Source organism: Sinohyriopsis cumingii, chromosome 15 (genome assembly GCF_028554795.1).
Source record: "Sinohyriopsis cumingii isolate HCF-2022 chromosome 15, ASM2855479v2, whole genome shotgun sequence".
Classification (NCBI taxonomy): Eukaryota; Metazoa; Mollusca; class Bivalvia; order Unionida; family Unionidae; genus Sinohyriopsis; species Sinohyriopsis cumingii.
This window is the reverse complement of record NC_142975.1, coordinates 40,376,008-40,396,395: the sequence shown is the minus strand read 5'-3', so window position 1 is coordinate 40,396,395 and position 20,388 is coordinate 40,376,008.

Here is a 20,388-nt window from a genome sequence, read left to right as displayed (position 1 = left end):
AAGGAATCATTATTATTCACTATGGAATCTTTTTATCCGACTTGCTGATGTGGAAGCTATTATACTGATAAATAACATAAATACAGCCTAACATTATGCTATATGTAATTCCCTTGAATGAGATACGATCTGCCTCTCATCCACTTCCAAATTTAGCGACATTTTATTACAGACTGACTCTAATTGCTAATATGGTTTCGAGTTATAATCGTGCATTCCATACCGTATTTTCTTTATACACCACCTCTTCCTTCAATAAACATTATGTAGTACAGGAACTTTATGCTTTTCTCTTATACAGCCAGTCAACGATTGCTAATTGGTCGACATTATAGTCTTTTCTCACCTAATACCATTAAGACCCCTGTAATGTGAAACATTAATATTTTTCTGACTAATGTCGGGCACAAATACAAACATGGCCGACACTAAATATCCGAATTCTCCGTATTGCTCCTCCATTGCTAACACAACCGATTTTTAGGTTCATATAATTCACATCTTGGTAATACAAATAAATCAAACGGAATTCACTGAATGATGTAGCTATTATTTGCTAACTTGTATTGTACAAACCTAGTAATAATAATAATAATAATAATAATAACGATACATTCTTAGTATACATGATTCATATAAAATTTAACAAATATATTCAAAGAATTTTCTTAAGACTGGTATCAAAGACAAATAATTTCGGAAATCAAGACACAATACTCTTGCTCTCTTTTTCCCTCTAGCAGCATCGTCTCTTTAAATCTTCTTTTACGAATGTCTCAATACTACCTCTAAATTTCCCTTGGACATATGTTTGTGAGAGAATGTTTCCTACTACCCTTGGAGTAAAAAGCTCAAAACTGGACTGACTAATTTTGTGATGGAAGTCATGTATATATGTGTGTGTGTGTGTGTGTGCGTGTGTGTGTGTGTGTGTGTGTGATTATGATTTTTAACGTAGCTTTAACATTTTTTCAGTCATATCGCTACGATGTCTGCAGTGTGACAGTTTTTAGTGATGTCTAGCACTGGGGCATCCTGCCGCAGGCATGTAGCATGATGTCCCATCCAGTCACATTATCTTGACACTAGGCCGACAAGTCCCTACACTAACCTTGTAATGCAGTACAATGGAGGCATGGATTTCACTTTGGGTACTTGGAATTTGTAGTACAGTGGAGGCATGGATTTCACTTTGGCTACTTGGACGTTGTAGTACAATGGAGGCATGGAGTTCATTTTGGGTACTTGGACTTTGCAGTACAATGGAGGCATGGATTTCACCTTGGGTATTTGGACTTTGTGGTATATTACAGGCATGGCTATCGCTTTGGCTACCTGGACTTTGTAGCAAGGTGGAGGCATGGATCTCACGTGGGGTCATTGGACATTTCGGAACAATGTAGGCAAGGATTTATTTTGGGTACCTGGACTTTGTATGACAATGGAGGCATGGATTTCAATTTGGGTACTTGGACATTTAAGTATAGTTTAGGAATAAATTTCACTTTGTTGAGTACTTGTACTTTTTAGTTCAATCGAGGCAATACAGTTGATGTATAGACTGTTTGGATACATGAACTTGGTAAGACATTCGAGGCTGATCAGATAATGGTTTCGCGGATTGTACCGTTTGCACAGTGTTTAATCGGTTCAGACTTCGACGATCGTAAAAATAAAACAAATGATCAATCCTTAATTAAATCTACGTCAATAATACGTACGGTTGGTATCATGCAATCCTGGGAGTAATATGTTTTGAAATTATATCTTCATGTTTAATTTAACCTGTCCGAATATCTGTCTGTGACCATTGAGATCCTAAACCGGCTGCACATGATGCCACAATGGACTTTTAAACGGCATATAAACGTTCAATATTCCATTTCAGAGAAATTTAACAAACGACTTTTAAACAGCAGATAAATAATCAAGTTTCAGTATATGAAAACTCAAGTAATGATTTAATATTATGCTTGCCAAAGTCATTAAAAATTTAAACAATTAATTTCCTTTCATGACTTTCATTTAAAATTAGCACAACTGTACAATCCTATATTTCCGAACATTAAACTCTCAAGTAATTATTACGATAACCTTCTTGTATTTAATATGATAATGAACTGAACGTATATAGTATTTAATATCATACTCAGCTGATACTGAAACACTAGTATTTAACATGATATTCAATTGAAATGAAAGCACTGTAGTATTTAATATGATATTCAACTGAAATGAAAGCACTGTAGTATTTAACATGATATTCAACTGAAATGAAAGCACTGTAGTATTTAACATGATATTCAACTGAAATGAAAGCACTGTAGTATTCAACATGATACTCAACTGAAATGAAAGCACTGTAGCATTTAACATGATATTCAACTGAAATGAAAGCACTGTAGTATTTAATATGATATTCAACTGAAATGAAAGTACTGTAGTATTCAACATGATATTTAACTGAAATGAAAGTACTGTAGTATTTAACATGATATTCAACTGAAATGAAAGCACTGTAGCATTTAACATGATATTCAACTGAAATGAAAGCACTGTAGCATTTAACATGATATTCAACTGAAATGAAAGCACTGTAGCATTTAACATGATATTCAACTGAAATGAAAGTACTGTAGTATTTAATATGATATTCAACTGAAATGAAAGTACTGTAGTATTTAACATGATATTCAACTGAAATGAAAGCACTGTAGTATTCAACATGATATTCAACTGAAATGAAAGCACTGTAGCATTTAACATGATATTCAACTGAAATGAAAGCACTGTAGTATTTAATATGATATTCAACTGAAATGAAAGTACTGTAGTATTCAACATGATATTCAACTGAAATGAAAGCACTGTAGCATTTAACATGATATTCAACTGAAATGAAAGCACTGTAGTATTCAACATGATATTCAACTGAAATGAAAGCACTGTAGTATTTAACATGATACTCAACTGAAAAATTGAAGCACTTTAGTATTTAACATGATTATAAAACATATTATTTACATAATTTAATACAAGAATGAATTGAAACACTATACTTTTTAGGATAATCAAATGAAGATCTCCTGAATTTAATAGGATAATCAAAAAAAACTCTCTAGAATTCAATAAAAGAATCAACCGAAACACTAGAAGTTTATAGAAGAATCAATGAAACTCTAGAATTTAATACAAGAATCAACTGAAACACTACAATTTAATACGAAAATCAATGAAACTCTTTAGAATTTAATACTAGAATAAGGAGAGACACTTTAGAATTTAATACAAGAATAAGCAGAAACACTTTAGAATTTAATACAAGAATAAGCAGAAACACTTTAGAATTTAATACTAGAATAAGCAGAAACACTGTAGAATTTAATACAAGAATAAGCAGAAACACTTTAGAATTTAATACGAGAATAAGCAGAAACGCTTTAGAATTTAATACTAGAATAATCAGAAACACTTTAGAATTTAATACGAGAATCAAATGAAGCTCTCTGGAGTTTAATATGAGAATAAAATTAAACTCGTCCCAATGTCATACACGAATCAACTAAACACTCTGCTATGCAATATGATAATGAAGTGAGACTCTTCATTTTCTAACGATTCAATCAACTGAAAATCCCTATTATCTAACATAACACTCAATTTAAATTCTGTGTTTTGTAAATCAACAATCAGTGAAAAAATGTTTAGTAACTAATGTAATTATCAACTGAAATAAAGAGGAACTAATACGACAATCAACCGAAAATGTACAGTATCTAATACGTAAATCACCCGGAACTCTATAGTATTGAATACGATATGCAATTGGAACTCCCTAGCGTAGAATACTATAATTAACTGGAACTCCCTAGTATCGAGTACGATAATCAATTTAAACACCCTAGTATGAAATACTATAATCAACTGGAACTCCCTAGTATAGAATATGACAATCAACTGGAACTCCCAGGTATCGAATACGACAATGAATTGAAACATCCTAGTATCGAATACGTCAATCAACTGGAACTCATTCGTATCGAATACTACAAACAACTGGAACTCCCTAGTATCGAGTACGATAATCAATTGAAACATCCTAGTATTGAATACGACAATCAATTGAAACACCCCAGTATCGAATACGACAATCAACTGAAACTCCCTAGTATCGAGTACGATAATCAATTGAAACATCCTAGTATCGAATACGACAATCAATTGAAACACCCCAGTATCGAATACGACAATCAACTGGAACTCCCTAGTTTCGAATATAATTTTCAGTACTTAGCACAGTAGCCAACTGAAACTCCCTAGCATTGAATATGATAATCAAAAAAACTCTCGGATATCATATTGGATTTTCAATTGATTCTCCCTGGTATTAAAGAGGATATTTAACTAAAACTCCCCGGTATCTAATATGATATTCAACTCAAACTCCCCGGTATCTAATATGATATTTAACTCTATCTCCCCGGATTTTCAACTGAAAGTCCTCGGTATCTAATAGGATTTTTTCAACTGAAACTTAAGGTATCTAACACGATGATCAGCTGGAACTCCCTAGTATTGAATAGGATAATCAGCTGAAATTAATAATGTCTGTAAACATTTTAAAACGATCTTACTGCCAATATTGGAGTATCACAGATCATTTAATCATTATATTCTTGTTATCGCGATGACAACATCGGAGTGTCGTACATCATTTAATCATTGCATTTCAGTTATCGCGATTACAATATTCGAGTGTCATGTATCATTTAAACATTACATTTCAGTTATGGCGATGCCAATATTGGAGTGTCATATATCAATTATTCATTATATTTTAAGTACATGAAGCATTCCGCAATGTGCACTTATCTAAAAACACACAACAGAGGAACGAACGTGTGTTAAGTAAATTATCTTGACGATGATGGCTTAGACATGAACGCATCAAGCTCAAACAATGCACGATGTTTTCACGAACTAAACGTTTCAATAATATGGCCTTGCCCCGTCCAAAAGAAACCATATGTTGCATAAAGCGTTATATAATTTGTCCAATAAAGGCTGTTGTTTTAGTGATAATTTGCATGTTTCATGCAAGTTTCAGTTTTTCCTGGCACTGAATAACAACAAATCTTACCAGATTGACATAAGGCGATAACAAAACATGTTTTATTCTTCTTTTATTGATAAAAGTGAGGTTTTTATTTCTAAGAGACTGAAAGGGAAAAGTAAAAGCAAAAACAAAACAATCTGTAACTTTGAAATCCCCTCCCAATGCCTATCGAGGACAACAATCCAGTCTGCATAAAGTAAAGCGGTAAATAAAATATATTGTTTGGTATCATTCAAAATGACACAAATTACATCCACTTCAGGAAATTGTGTATCAAGTTCAAACTGAGTTTCAGACTTGCAGTGAAAATGTAAAGTCATCGCGAATGATAAATTGCTACACTAATATATTTGCAAACAATTAAATATGGTCATATTTACCACGTATGTTCAAACAATTTTAATATGGTCAGATTTACTTGCATATGTCAAAACAATGTACAAATAGTCAAATTTCCCTGGTTATTTAACGACTATTTACATACGGTCAAATTTCCATGGGCATGTGACAACAATTTGACTATAGTCAAAGTTTCCATCGTATATAACGACTAATTAAAAATGGTCAAATTTCCCTCAGTATGTAACGACTGTTTAAATAAGGTCTAATTTCCTTGGGCGTGTCACAGCAAAGTTAAAAATGGTCAAAGTTCTCTGGGTTCGTGACCACCCTTTCATTACGGTAAAATTCCCCTGGGTATGTCACAACAATTTAAATTTAGTCAAATTTCACTGGGTATGTCATAAAAATTTAAATATAGTCAAATTTCCCTGTGTATGTAACAACAATTTAATTATGTTCTAATTTCCCTGGATATGTCACAACAATTTAAATATAGACTAATTTCAGTGGGCATGTCACAACAATTTAAATATAATTAAATTTCCCTGTGTATGTAACAACAATTTGAATATCGTCAAATTTCCCTGTGTACGTAACACCAGGTTAAATATAATCAAATTTCCCTGGGTGTGTCATTAAATATTAAATATAGTCAAATTTCCCTGGGTATGTCACAACAATTTAGTTATATACTAATGTCCCTGGGTATGTAACAACAATTTAAATATAGACTAATTTCAGTGGGCATGTCACAATAATTTGAATATAGTTACATTTCCCTGGGTATGTAACGACAATTTGAATATCGTCAAATGTCCCTGTGTATGTATCACCAATTTAAGTATAGTCAAATTTCCCTTGGTTGTGTCACAACAACTTACATATAGTCAACTTTCCCTGGGTATGTCACAGCAATTTAAATATAGTCAAATTTCCCGTCGTATATAACGACTATTTAAATAAGATAACATTAAAGTGTTTTCATATATATATATATATATATATATATATATATATATATATATATATATATATATATATATATATATATATATATATATATATATATATTGTATACAGAAATCTGCATTTCTGAATTCCTAAATGGAAGTATCACTAATGACACATCCTTACCATATATTAACTTTCCTTAAACAACGAAAGTAACATTTAAGTTTGACTACGACACTATTATTATTATTATTATTAGATGATGAAAAGTTTACCGGTTTTCTTGTTGATTCTATTATATATATATATATATATATATATATATATATATATATATATATATATATATATATATATATATATATATATAGGTATTTCCGGGACCTAACTCCAGGTCTGTACAAGCACAACACTTTCTCATTGATAAGATTTTCACAATTGTTTAATGAAGCTGTATGCAAATCAGCGGTTATCTTCCTCTAGAGGCGCGTAAAGCATTTAACATAAAAGCTCTCCAGTAATAAAAATCTGCTGTACTGGATATGCGATAAGAGACAATGACGCAGCAAACATTATATTGGTAGCAAATTCGGTTGTGCACCAGACAATGACGCGGTAAAAATTTATATTGTACAGGAATTCAGGATTGCACGCAGAGAATGACGAAGTTGACATTACTTTTAAGCTAGTTCAATTGTGTACGCAGACAATGACAAGTAGACATTACCTTTCCTACAAATTCGGTGATACAAACTTACAATAATGCAGTAAACATTACACTATTTGTAAATCCACCGGTGCAAAAATACTGTGACAAAGTAGATTTTAAATCATAAGCAAATTCAGTGGTGCAAACATTAAAAAAAAACAATAGACATTATATTTCAAGCAAATTCAATATTCCAAAGTAGATCCATTATTTTAAATAGTTGTCATCTTCTGCGACTGGGTTTAGTATAGTAATCTTCGACTCGTAAATGTATTGGTAGACAGAAGGAAACTGTTTATTTTATACAAATATTTGACCGATCAATTGATTTGAATCAGACTGGGCATCTTATAGATATATCTGACCGATACACTGAATATTAGTCTGACGAAAACCGTTTATTTTATACCTTTCTTGACCGATACATTGATTTGTAGTCATAAAAAGACCTGTTTTTATACAAATGTTTGACAAATACATTAATTTGTAGCCAGACAAAAACTTCGCTTATTATATATATATATATATATATATATATATATATATATATATATATATATATATATATTTGGTATATAAATTGATTTGATAAGGATTGTTTATGTAAGCGCATGGTCAAAACAAAGCCAAAATCCAGAACCAAGACGTGTCACTTTATTGCTGGAGGAACAGAGATGAGACAGCCAGTTACCTAATCCACGAGTGGAAAAAGCTTGCTTAGAGCGGGTTGAAAGATGAGTAAGGTAACCGATACACCTGCGGCTGTCGAATGAAAAGACTTGAATGTACCACGAACAGGTACGATCGCAAACCAGAAAGAAAGATTGAGAACACTAAGGCAAAGATTCTTTGATTTCAACACCTAGACAAATCACATGATTGTTCACAATAGATTTATACATAGTCCTAGAAGTCTGTGAGAGGAATATGAACTCAATAGTTAACATAGCAATACCAAGGAATAACAAAGTACACGAAATTGATCAAATAATGTCAGGCAGGTAGAGAACTCGGAAAGGTCTGGAAAATGTACACCAAAATCGTAACAATTGTGGATGGGAACTTAGTAACTCGACGGCAAACATCAGAAGACGTCAAACACAAACAGAAAATAGCAACTACATCATTCCTGGGAACATCAGTTAGCTTAACGCAGGTCATTGAGCTCTACCGATGCAGTAATTGTTCTTATACCAGGTAACAACAAAATCTGCCATTATAGATCACGATAATGTGGAAGAGATATAATTATAATTATCGTTATTTATCGCATGTGAGTGATCATTTTTCTCTTATTCTTGTAAGAATTGTAATATTACAGATGATTTTAGTGCGTAGCAATCTTTTCGTCAGGGACAAAACACTTTCGTGTACAAAAGAAACACTTAACAAAAATCTAGGAAAATATACGGGCTCCTACTTGTTAGAATCACCAGATGTAATTTATATCAAGAAATTACCAATACAATGTTGTACAAAAGTAATAGACGAGCTGGTTCTTACGTCTATCTCATAGCGAACTAGTCTATTTTTACTTAATTCTAAATTGCGAACAAAGGACGGAAACCCAGCGTGGCGAGAGATAAACGCCATCTACAGAAATTTGTAAGGAAATTATACCTTTGTCGAGTTATGCAAGCAAATTATTCAGGAAAGATGTTAAGATAATTATGTGTCAGGATAATGGACAAGAACTATAATAATAGTAATAACAGCAACAACGACATCAGCAGCACTAATAATAATAATAATAATAAAAATAATAATAACGATAATAAAATCGTTTACAATATTTAATTACTTAGATAGATATTAGGGAAACTGATAACTGGCTTTAGCTTTGATAAGCAAATAATAAGGCTGGATCTTTTAATTTAGGCCTAATACAATACGAGTTCTCAATTGTTGTATCCATTATCGTTTCTTACGCGTGCTTTCTATATCTGTCCACCTCAGGTTAGATTCAATCTGTAACATCTAGAGGGACTAGACTGAATATCCTGTGGTCGGCAAGTTTTGCGCTGATTTCGTTTCGAACGTGGCTTTTGCATAATTCATTCGCTTTCTCAAATCAGTGGTTACGCCAACATATTGAATGGCACAGATCTTGCATGTCAGAAGATACATTATGTTTTTTGACTTGACATCCTAACTTATCATTCATCGTCTAGTTAACTTTGTTATCGAACTTCTGAAATACTTTGTGTTAGGTATTTTGTTTTCAAATTAAGCAACACGTGTCTTTGCAACGGTATATGCCTGAATATATGGCCTTACTTGAAGTTATCCTGGCACGTGCCATATGGTTCTTGAGAGTTTAGGTCTCAGGTACGCAATGAACTTGGTCAAATACACCCTTGGGACGAAAGAGACAATATCGTACCAATGTTTGTATATGATTTAATAGGCTTGGGACATTTGGGTGGAAAGTAAACACACACACACACACACACACACACACACACACACACACATATATATATATATATATATATATATATATATATATATATATATATATATATATATATATATATATATATATATATATATAATATTATAATATGAAAACAACCAAAGGAAAATTGAATGAAGATCCTAATAAGCCTTGACAAGATCATCGGTGACGATATAAAATATTTCACTAGTACAGGCGTCTATTCATTTTTTTCTCTCAAGGGATAATAGCTGTTTCGACGGTCGATTTTTAAATGTGATGTTAAGGCGCTGAAGAACAAAACTCATGTGATTGTTCTTTAGATTTACTTTTATAATAAACTCTTTGCGCGTGCTCGGGCAAACGGTTGCAGACATCCAGCATTAAGCGACTGCAAATCTGGCCCTATGCGGTTTGCAGTTGAATCAGTTATATACGCGAGTTTTGTCGGTATTCGTTAAATGCCACTTAAAACAAATACATTTAGTTAGTTTCACTATGGTCATATAAAATAAATACTTTTAATAAATTCCACCTTTTGATGTTTATCTAACCTTAGTGATACGAGAGGTGACAAATACCTAATCTAAGTGGTATGTCATTCATAACTAACACCTAACTTAAGTGGTTCAAGATATGACAAACATCCATCATAAATGGTACTACGTTTTTTTACGTTTGTTTTGTTACACTGACTCGACCATATGATATGCTTTCACTTCGCATGAATTGCGTATGAGCCCATACTGGAATGTTGATCAATGTCTACGCTGTTTATTTGGATGATGGAAGTATTGTAATTATGGGTATAGTTTGTAGCCGTACACACTAAATCAATTAATAATATTTTTTAAGGTGTACTTTGAGGGAGCATTGATAAAATATTGAAACGCAAAATCAGTTCGCATACATTAAACAAAGTTCGTAATGGGAATAATTGTTTTGGGGGTTTGTTGTTTGTAGTTAGTCAGTTTTCTTCTGAATAATTTCGTATTTCTTCAGCATATAAGTAGGATCTGAAAGATTATCCTGTATCATATATGCCTAATCAGTATCCACAACATGATGCTTTTTCTTCGATTTCTGAACCACATAATTAAGGATTTTAAGGACTGATTCTACTAATTCAGCTTTCATAGCAAACTTCTGCAAACACCATGATATTAAAAATTAAATAACTTTAAACTTCTGAATACTTAAGATTAAACATATATTTATCAGGATAGACACATCCTTAATACAGCTTCTGTGTTAGAGAAACCAAAACCGTGGAATCTTTAAGATCTACATGTGTTTTCAATTCCTCACAAACTTGTCAGTGCTAATTTTAGTAATGTCTTTTCCAAACTCAAGCTTGTACAATGACTGAAATTCCATTCACGAAACAATGTCTCTATTGTTTCAGTGACAACATGGATAAGTTATCAAAAGATTCCCTTTTCCTACAATTTTACTTTCATTATCAACCAATGCTAGCCAGCCAAAATCCATATGTAATATATTTTATGTTCATCCATTTCAAGTCGTTCATATCATTAGTATTCCAGATCGTATATGTGATCAAATAAATAGATAAAACATCAAAGAACTGGATAATACATCCGTTCCCATTGGAAACAGACTTAGCTTCCTGATGTGATTATATATTTTACAGAAACATTGCAATGCTGTATTGGCACGCATACAGTTTGGCACACAGAAATACGAGAATGCTGCGTTGGCACGCACATATTTTAACATACCGAAACACTGCAATCCTGTATTGGCGCGCATAGTGTGACATACAAACACATGGCAATCCTGTATTGGCACTTGGTGGTGTTTGTAATATTGCTATGCAGTGGTCCAACCTTTCTCGTTGATACTTCGAATATAGTTGTGCCGTGGTTAGTACTTGGTTCGACTGCACTGTGTGATGAGTGCAATAAAGTTGTACAGTGTTCTGACCCTTCTGTATGGTGCTTGCAGTATAGCTGTAATAGTGGTTCGACCTCTATTGGTGGAAGGGGTGCATTCAGTATAGAAAATTCAAGCATTATTTTTATACCTTGTTGTTTCTTTTGCGAGGAATAAGTGTTGGTCTACATTTAACTTTATCAAAACACTCTTGGATGTATTAGCAAATTAATCAAATTAAGATAAATAAACGATACAACTATTACGATCTCTACTGGATTTTACTGCGTTACAAAAAAGAGCAATAACCAACAAGTATTGTGTAATTTAAAAAAATGATTTATGTTCCTTAACTACAAAGTGATAAATTAAAGATTATATGCATTATGATGAATGTTTTTCTAAAATCCTAAACGTTCTATCAATTCAAATAGTTCCAAATTAGCAGAATAAGTTCTAACATTATTCCGAATGATGACTGTATTTTACTGATGTGACAACTTTACAGAATGGTAATTATGTTAAAAATCTTAATGTATCTAAAAGAATTCATGATAAATTGAAAAGAGACATTACACCGAATATCCTTGAATGTTTCACAGTAAATAAGTACAGCTATAATACAGTACATGAATGAATGTTACAGCACTGCCACTCCAATGAATGATTATACTAAATAAATGAGCCTATAATTTATATGTATGTCATCTGAGACCAATGAGTATAAATCCTTTTGTTTACTAAGATATTATGCAGTAGAGAAAAATCAAATACTGAGGTTGTAATGAATGGTTCCGTAATTTTGAAATCCTGTTTGCAGCAAACATATGTCACGTTGGTTACTGCGTCATTTCAGGAACTAGGTCAGTTCAATCTTTACCAGAATACGTCCTTGTAGGATAGCACGATGGTTACATGAACTGTTACACATCATAACCTTAGACCTTTAGGAAATCGTACTACGCACGATTTATGACTCATACAACCCACTCAAAGGATAAACAGAACAAAACAAACAATGAAACAAATCACGAAACAAATTTATCATCCCTCATCTACCCTGCCGAATAATTAAGACGTTACTCATTTTTCGATTGAATTGGAAAAATGATTTAAATATTTTAAGCAAACGTTTTTTTTAAAAAAAATCGAAAATCAAGTGAATACAAATGCTATACTTTCAATTTTTGAATTAGTTTCTTTTCCAAAATTCTTTTTGTCCTGACCTGAAAAAAAGGAAACGAAATGCTCGTGAATAGTGCAAAAAAAATTATTCACATATATAATAAACTACATATTTCCAGAGCATGGATGACTGCCACATTGTGTTACACTTTCAAAGTTTACACCCGTCTACAGGATCCAATATATGACAACAGTAGACAATATCCTCCAAAAAGAACAGACAGAGGGAATTTGGTTAATCTAAAGTTCGTTACTTCAGATAGGGTTTTCAATGCTGTATAATGGAGATAGATTTGAGAAATCTTTGCTCCATGCCCGTGTAATGGAGACAAATATTACAAAACGTTATTTTGTGTTGAATAATAGAGACAAATTTCAGCGACATTAATAGATTGTGAATAATAGAGACAAATGTCAGAAAACGTTATTCCATGCTTTGTAATTGAGACAAATTTCAGAAAACATAATTCCATGCTGTATAATAGACACAAATTTCAGAAAACTTTATTCAATGCTGTATAATAGAGACAAATTTCAGAAAACCTTATTCAATGCTATATAATAGAGACAAATTGCAGAAAATGTTATTCCATGCTGTATAAGAGAGACAAATTTCAGAAAATGTTATTCTATCCTGTTAAATAGAGTCAAATTTCAGAAAACGTTATTCCATGCTGCATAATTAAGACAAATTTCAGAAACATTAATAGATTGTGTACAATATATACAAATTTAAAACATAAAACGTTATCCCATGTTGTATAATAGAGACAAATTGCAGAAAACTTTATTCCATGCTGTGTAATAGAGACAAATTTCAAAAAATGTTATTCCATCCTGTTAAATAGAGACAAATTTCAGAAACATTATTCCATGCTGTATAACAGAGACAAATTACAGAAACATTAATAGATTGTGTAAAATATATGCAAATTTAAGAAAACGTTATCCCATATTGTATAATAGAGACAAATTGAAGAAAACGTTATTCCATGCCAAATAATAGAGACGAATTTCAGAAAATGTTTTTTTATCTTGCTAAATAGAAACAAATTTCAGAAACGATAGATTGTGTAAAATATATATAAACTTAAGAAATCGTTCTTCCATGTTGTATAATAGAGACAAACTCCAGAAAACGTTATTCCATGCTGTATAATAGAGACAACTTTCACAAAACATTATTCCATGCTTAATAATAGAGACAAACGTCAGAAAACGTTATTTTATGTTGTATAATAGACACAAATTTCAGAAAAAAAAACAATTCCACCCTGTTTAATAGAGACACGTTTCAGAAACATTACTAACTGTGTATAATATATACAAATTTTAGAAAACTTTATTCCATGCTGTATAATGGACACAAAGTTCAAAGACTTATTCCATCCTATAAAATGCAGACCAATTGCAGACAACGTTGGTCCATGCAGTATAATAGAGACAAATTTCAGAAAACGTTATTCCATGCTGTATTATAGAGACAAATGTCAGAAAACGTTATTCCATGCTTGATAATATAGGCAAATTTCAGAAAACTTTATTCCATCCTTGATAATATAGGCAAACTTCAGAAAACTTTATTCCTGGCTGGATAATTGAGACAAAGTTCATAAACATTAGTAGATTGTGTATAATGGAAACAAATTTCAAAAACAGTTATTCTATGCGATATAATAGATACGAATTTCCTAAAATGTTCTATATGCTGTATAAGAGAGACGAATTTCAGAAAATGTTACTCTATGCTGTATAATATAGACCCATTTAAGGTAAAACTGACTATTAGTCGAAAAGTATATACCATGAAAGAAAATTGATCTATACAAATTAGTATACTGCTTTGAACGAAATAACGTTTGTGCATATTTACAAAATCTTAAAGATATGCAATGAGAATAGACGGAATACATTTTAAAATTTTTGCATATTCGTTATCTCCAAGATTATTTAAAGCGATATGTGCCAATAAAGTTGCAAAAAAGTGAATACACTGATAAAATGACAGATCAAGCAAAGAACACCTAATGCAGCTAGCAATTTTTTCTTCTAATTTTGTGTCTTCAAATTCAAATGCTTTAGGATAATTATACAAGCTAATTAACTCCTTACTCTAAAGGGCCAGATGGTGTAGTCTACAGCATAATTGAACTTCACAGTGCTTATTGATTGATACTAACACCTCTTTTGCGGCAACTAGCGTAAAATGGAAGACTCTATCTGAGCAGAGCAGAAATCAAAAAGTTATAATTTATATCAGAGTTAATGCGGAGACACTTAAGCTGGTATCAAGACCCATAACAAGGAAGTTATAGCTGATATCAAGGCCATAGACGAGGCAGTTATAGTTTATATCAATGCCTATAACGAGGTCGTTATAGCTGACATCAAGGCCAAAGACGAGATAGTTATAAGTGTTATCAAGGCTAAGGCGAGGCAGTTATAGCTGACTTCCATGTGAAAGACGAGGCAGTGATAACTGATATCAATGAATATAATGAAGTAGTTATAGCTGACATCAAGTCCAGAGACTAGACAGTTATATCTGATATCAAGGCTCATAAAGAGACAGTTGTAGCTGATATCAAGGCCAGAGACGAGGCAATTACAATTGATATAAAAGACAATGTCGAGAAACTTATAGCTGGTATAAAGGCTCATGACGAGGCAGTTATATCACAGCAACTACTTATTCAGCCCTTTGAATTTTAAATGCGTGTTACTTATGAATTGGATACTTGATTAGTCTAAATATACTTTTATACTTGTCTTAAAGAAATCAGTAGTTGCGATAGTTGCGACAATCTCTCTCTCTCTCATTTTCTCTGAAGGATTTGATTTTAAGGTTACTTTGTACGTGCGTATCGATTAACATATATAATGTTAAAGATATATATGAAACATACACATATTTTTTAATTCCACTAATAATATGCACAGTTCAAGCTCAGATTAGTTATGATAGTAAAGGTAACGTAATGTTTGTTATTAACCTCGAACAATTTCTGGCGTGTTCTGGCTTGCCAGGATAAGAAGCTGGATATGCCAACAAATATCATTTTCTGATATGGCAACACGGGACTCTGGATTGGCCATTATATATCGTGGTCTGTCATTGCAGAACAGGATGCTAGCCAGACCACATTATAGCGTTCTGGCACGGCAGAACGGGAATCTGGATGGGATATTGCATACTATTTTATGGCATGGCGGAATCTGGACGGGCTATTGTATTCCATTTTTATAATGGCAAAACAGTAATCTGGACAGGGTATTGTATTCCATTTTTGGTCATGGCAAAACAGGAATCTGGACGGGCTATTGCATACCATTTTTGTCATGGCAAAAATGGAATATGGACGGGCTATTGTATACCATTTTTTTCCATGGTAGAACAGCATTCTGGATGGCTTTTACATACAATTTTTCATTTTTGTCATGGCAGAACAGGATTAAGGACGGGCTATTGTATATCATTTGTTGCAATGGCCAAACATGATGCTGGACGGGCTATTGTATATCATTTGCTGTCATGGCAAAACAGGAATCTGGACGGGCTATTGTATACCATTGTATGTCATCTCAAAACAGGCTATTGCACACCATTTTTGTTATGACAAGACATGAATCTGGACAGGCTATTGCATATCAGTTTTTTCATGACTAAACAGGAATCTGGACGGGCTATTATATACCATTTTCGTCATGGCAGGACCGGAATTTGGATGGGCTATTGTATACAATTTTTGTCATGGCCAAACAGGAATATGGACGGGCTATTGTATGCCATTTTTTCATGGCTGAACAGCAATCTGATTGGCTTTTGCATACAATTTTTCAATTTTGTCATGGCAGAACAAGAATAAGGATAGGCTATTGTATATCATTTGTTGTAATGGCCAAACATTATGGTGGACGGGTATTGTATATTATTTGTTGTCATAGCAAAACAGGAATCTGGACGGGCTATTGTATACCATTTGTTCTCATGGGAGAACAAGAATCTGGACGGGCTATTGCACACCATTTTTGTTATGGCATGACATGAATCTGGACAGGCTATTGCATATCAGTTTTTTCATGACTAAACAGGAATCTGGACGGGCTATTATATGCCATTTTCGTCATAGCAGAACAGGAATTTGGATGGGCTATTGTATACCATTTTTGTCATGACAAAACAGGAGTCTAGACGGGCTATTGTATACCATTTTTGTCATGGCCAATTAGGAATCTGGTCGGGCTATTGTATACCATTTTTTGTCAAGGCAAAACAGAAATGTGGATGGGTCATATTATACTATTTTCTGGCATGTTATAATAGTGTGCTTGGTAGGCCACGGCACACCGTTTCCTGGCATGGCAGAACGGGTGAAAATGCTAGATTGGTCACTGTAAACTATTTTCTGGCATCTCAGAACGGGAATCTGGATGAGCCATTCTAAACCGTTTTCTGACATTGTAGAACTGATTGCTGGATAGGGTATCGTATACTTCTTCCTGGCATGGCAAAAAAAGATGCTTGATAGGCCGCTGTGTACAAGTTTCTAGCATGGCAAAAAAGGTGCTTGATGGGCCACATAACTCGACCTAACTTACAGCATACGGTATGGCATAACCTTCGGTAAGTAGTAAATACCGTAATAATTTAGCCATGTTTGAAAATATGTGCATTATAATGAATATGGGCATACAAGAAAATACATATACACATGCATGAGTGCATGCATATATATGTCTACACAGGCATAATCTCTTAAGTGAATACATGTATATACATAGAATAATAACAGCTAATGAACATTATTCCTACGTTTACGAAGCTTTTCGTTTTCTTTGTAAACATATATATCGATCAGATACCAAATCTTTTAAAGTGTTTATTTTCTTCAGGGGTCAGAAAACAAAATCTTTGAAAGTGTTCATGTTCTTCATAATCATACATTGGGATCAAATAACAAAATATTTGGTTTTATTTGTTTTCATAATCATGCACAAAAATCAAATAAATCCTTGCATTTTCTCAAGAGCATACTTGGTATTTAATATCTCCTATTGACGGTAAGCGCAGGGAGATATTTAAAAGAATATTGTACTTATGTTATATATTAAAACAAAAATGAAGAAATACATATAATAGCAAGATTATGATACCTTCCGGCATAGTAATCTAAAAGGAGGATGAGACCATCACAGACTATGCAACTAACAAAACTCAAGTCCGAAATAAACTTGTTCGAGTTCCTTGTTTTATTGATGGATAACATGCGAATAACGCTCCTTCCGAATTGTACTCGGAAACAGAAAGATTAATTCCCAACAGTGTAGACACGCAGCCGGCCTAATTGCTTTCGAATTCTACCTGTGTGTTTTGTGTTTTTTCTTTCTTTATTCTTCTCAAAGCTATAAGGGACGATTACACAAACCCTCGTGCAGGCAGCTCACGTGGCTTCAGACTCTACCAGTCTCTTTCTGAAAGGAACAAACGTTAAGCAAGCATCCCGCATAGTTTCGAAATTTACCAGTTTCTTTCTAAAACGCACAATCTACATAGGAACAATACAGAAACAATATTGCTAAACCAATTTCTTTACATAATATACACGATATTTCGCATTCTATATTTACAAAAACAATATAATATACAAAATGAAGACAACGAAAAAGGATGTACATCAATATATGTTACAGCGAATAAACCTCGCGAAGGTAGAAAGTAACAAAGGAATCTAACTCGTGACGTACCGAAGTAAGTCAATAATGAAAAATTTGTTCCATCCGTAGCGTTGACGACAACTGTTCAGTTGTATATCGAATATTTCAATTGTGTCGACCAAGGGTAAAAAAGTATGGATTATTCTTTTGTATGTACACACCAAAGTATGTGTGCATTAGCCTTTAGTTTCTACACAATTATATGTCGATTAGTCTTTCGTTCCTACACACCAAGTTATGTATTAATTATTCTTTTATTTCTAGACACCAACTTACGTATTAATTAATCTTTTGTTTTTCTTGACACCAACGTATGTGTCGATTATTCTTTTGTTTCTACACAATTATGGTTAAATTAGTCCTTTATGTCTACACACCAAAATCATGTACGGATTGGTCTTTTCTTTTGCATCAGCACACCAAACTTTATATCTACACACCAAAAATCATGTACGGATTGGTCTTTTCTTTTGCATCAGCACACCAAACTTTATATCTACACACCAAAAATCATGTACGGATTGGTCTTTTCTTTTGCATCAGCACACCAAACTTTATATCTACACACCAAAAATCATGTACGGATTGGTCTTTTCTTTTGCATCAGCACACCAAACTTTATATCTACACACCAAAAATCATGTACGGATTGGTCTTTTCTTTTGCATCAGCACACCAAACTTTATATCTACACACCAAAATCATGTACGGATTGGTCTTTTCTTTTGCATCAGCACACCAAACTTTATATCTACACACCAAAATCATGTACGGATTTGTCTTTTGCATCAGCACACCAAAATTATGTTTGGGTTAATATTTTGTAACTACACACCCGAATTCGGCATGGATTAGTCTTAAGTATCAACACAACACAAATATGTATGAATTTGTCTTTTGTGTCTACACACCAAATAACAAGTGGGTCAGATGTATTGCATGTTTTGCACATGATTTGTTTAAATGACAATAAATCCATGCCAAACATGAAACGAATCACAAATCTCTTCATATTTCTCACGTAGACAGGACATGGTGAATATTCTGTGAATTTCAAATGGCCTGGTCATTCTAACTACATGAAAGTAAAAGCTTTATTTGTTTAGTCTTTCAGTTTAGTTTAATCCCGTATTCTCTCCATCTTTTTTCTGTAAAATTACTGTTTGATTACTGCTCTTGCTTTGACTCTAAACAGTAGTTTCTATTCTCTCCATTTCGAGTTTCTTGACTGATTATTGTTTAAGCACGACAGTGACGTGCTTATACTCTGCTAAAATTTCACTGAAAACCATGTTTAAGATGGAATACGAATAAAAATGACATGGTTAATATATATGCGTTATTAGTAAACCACTTTCAGCAGAAGAGTTGTATCCTCTTGTGTGATATCAGCGGATATCACGAGACACTTTTCTGATCGTCTCGAGTTTGTGATATCTGCGGATCATATGAGACACATTCCTGATAACATATGTACATGACGTGTGTAGGAAACACTTTACTGAGAATATTGAGACTGTTTTGTGATATGATCTTCATGACACGAATTCCTGATGAACGCATTCTCCTATCTATACATTTTACATCAATGTATAAAAAATAAAAGCTTTTGTTGAATTAGTTGTCGGAAAAAGTTGTTATAACATTAGCAGGTAAGATTTAATGAAGATCCTCATAACGCTAGCCAATATTCTGTCCTAGTTTATTTACACAGGTATAATATTGTCTCATGAATGTGTTTACATTAGATTTACTTGTTGTGTTTGTCAGTAATTTGAATCCCTCATGATTTACCTGGTGTGAGTATCAGTAATTGGAATCCCCTTTGGTTTACTTAGTGTGTCAATAATTTTAATACCTCTAGATTTACTTTTTGACAGTGTCGGTAATTTGAACCCCGTTAGGTTCGCTTGGTATCAATGTCAGCAATTTGAATCTCATTAGATTTACTGGTAACAGTGTCGGTAGGTTCGCTTGGTACCAATGTTGGTTTAAATAATACAGTTGTATTTGTCCTATGACTAATGCTAACATCTC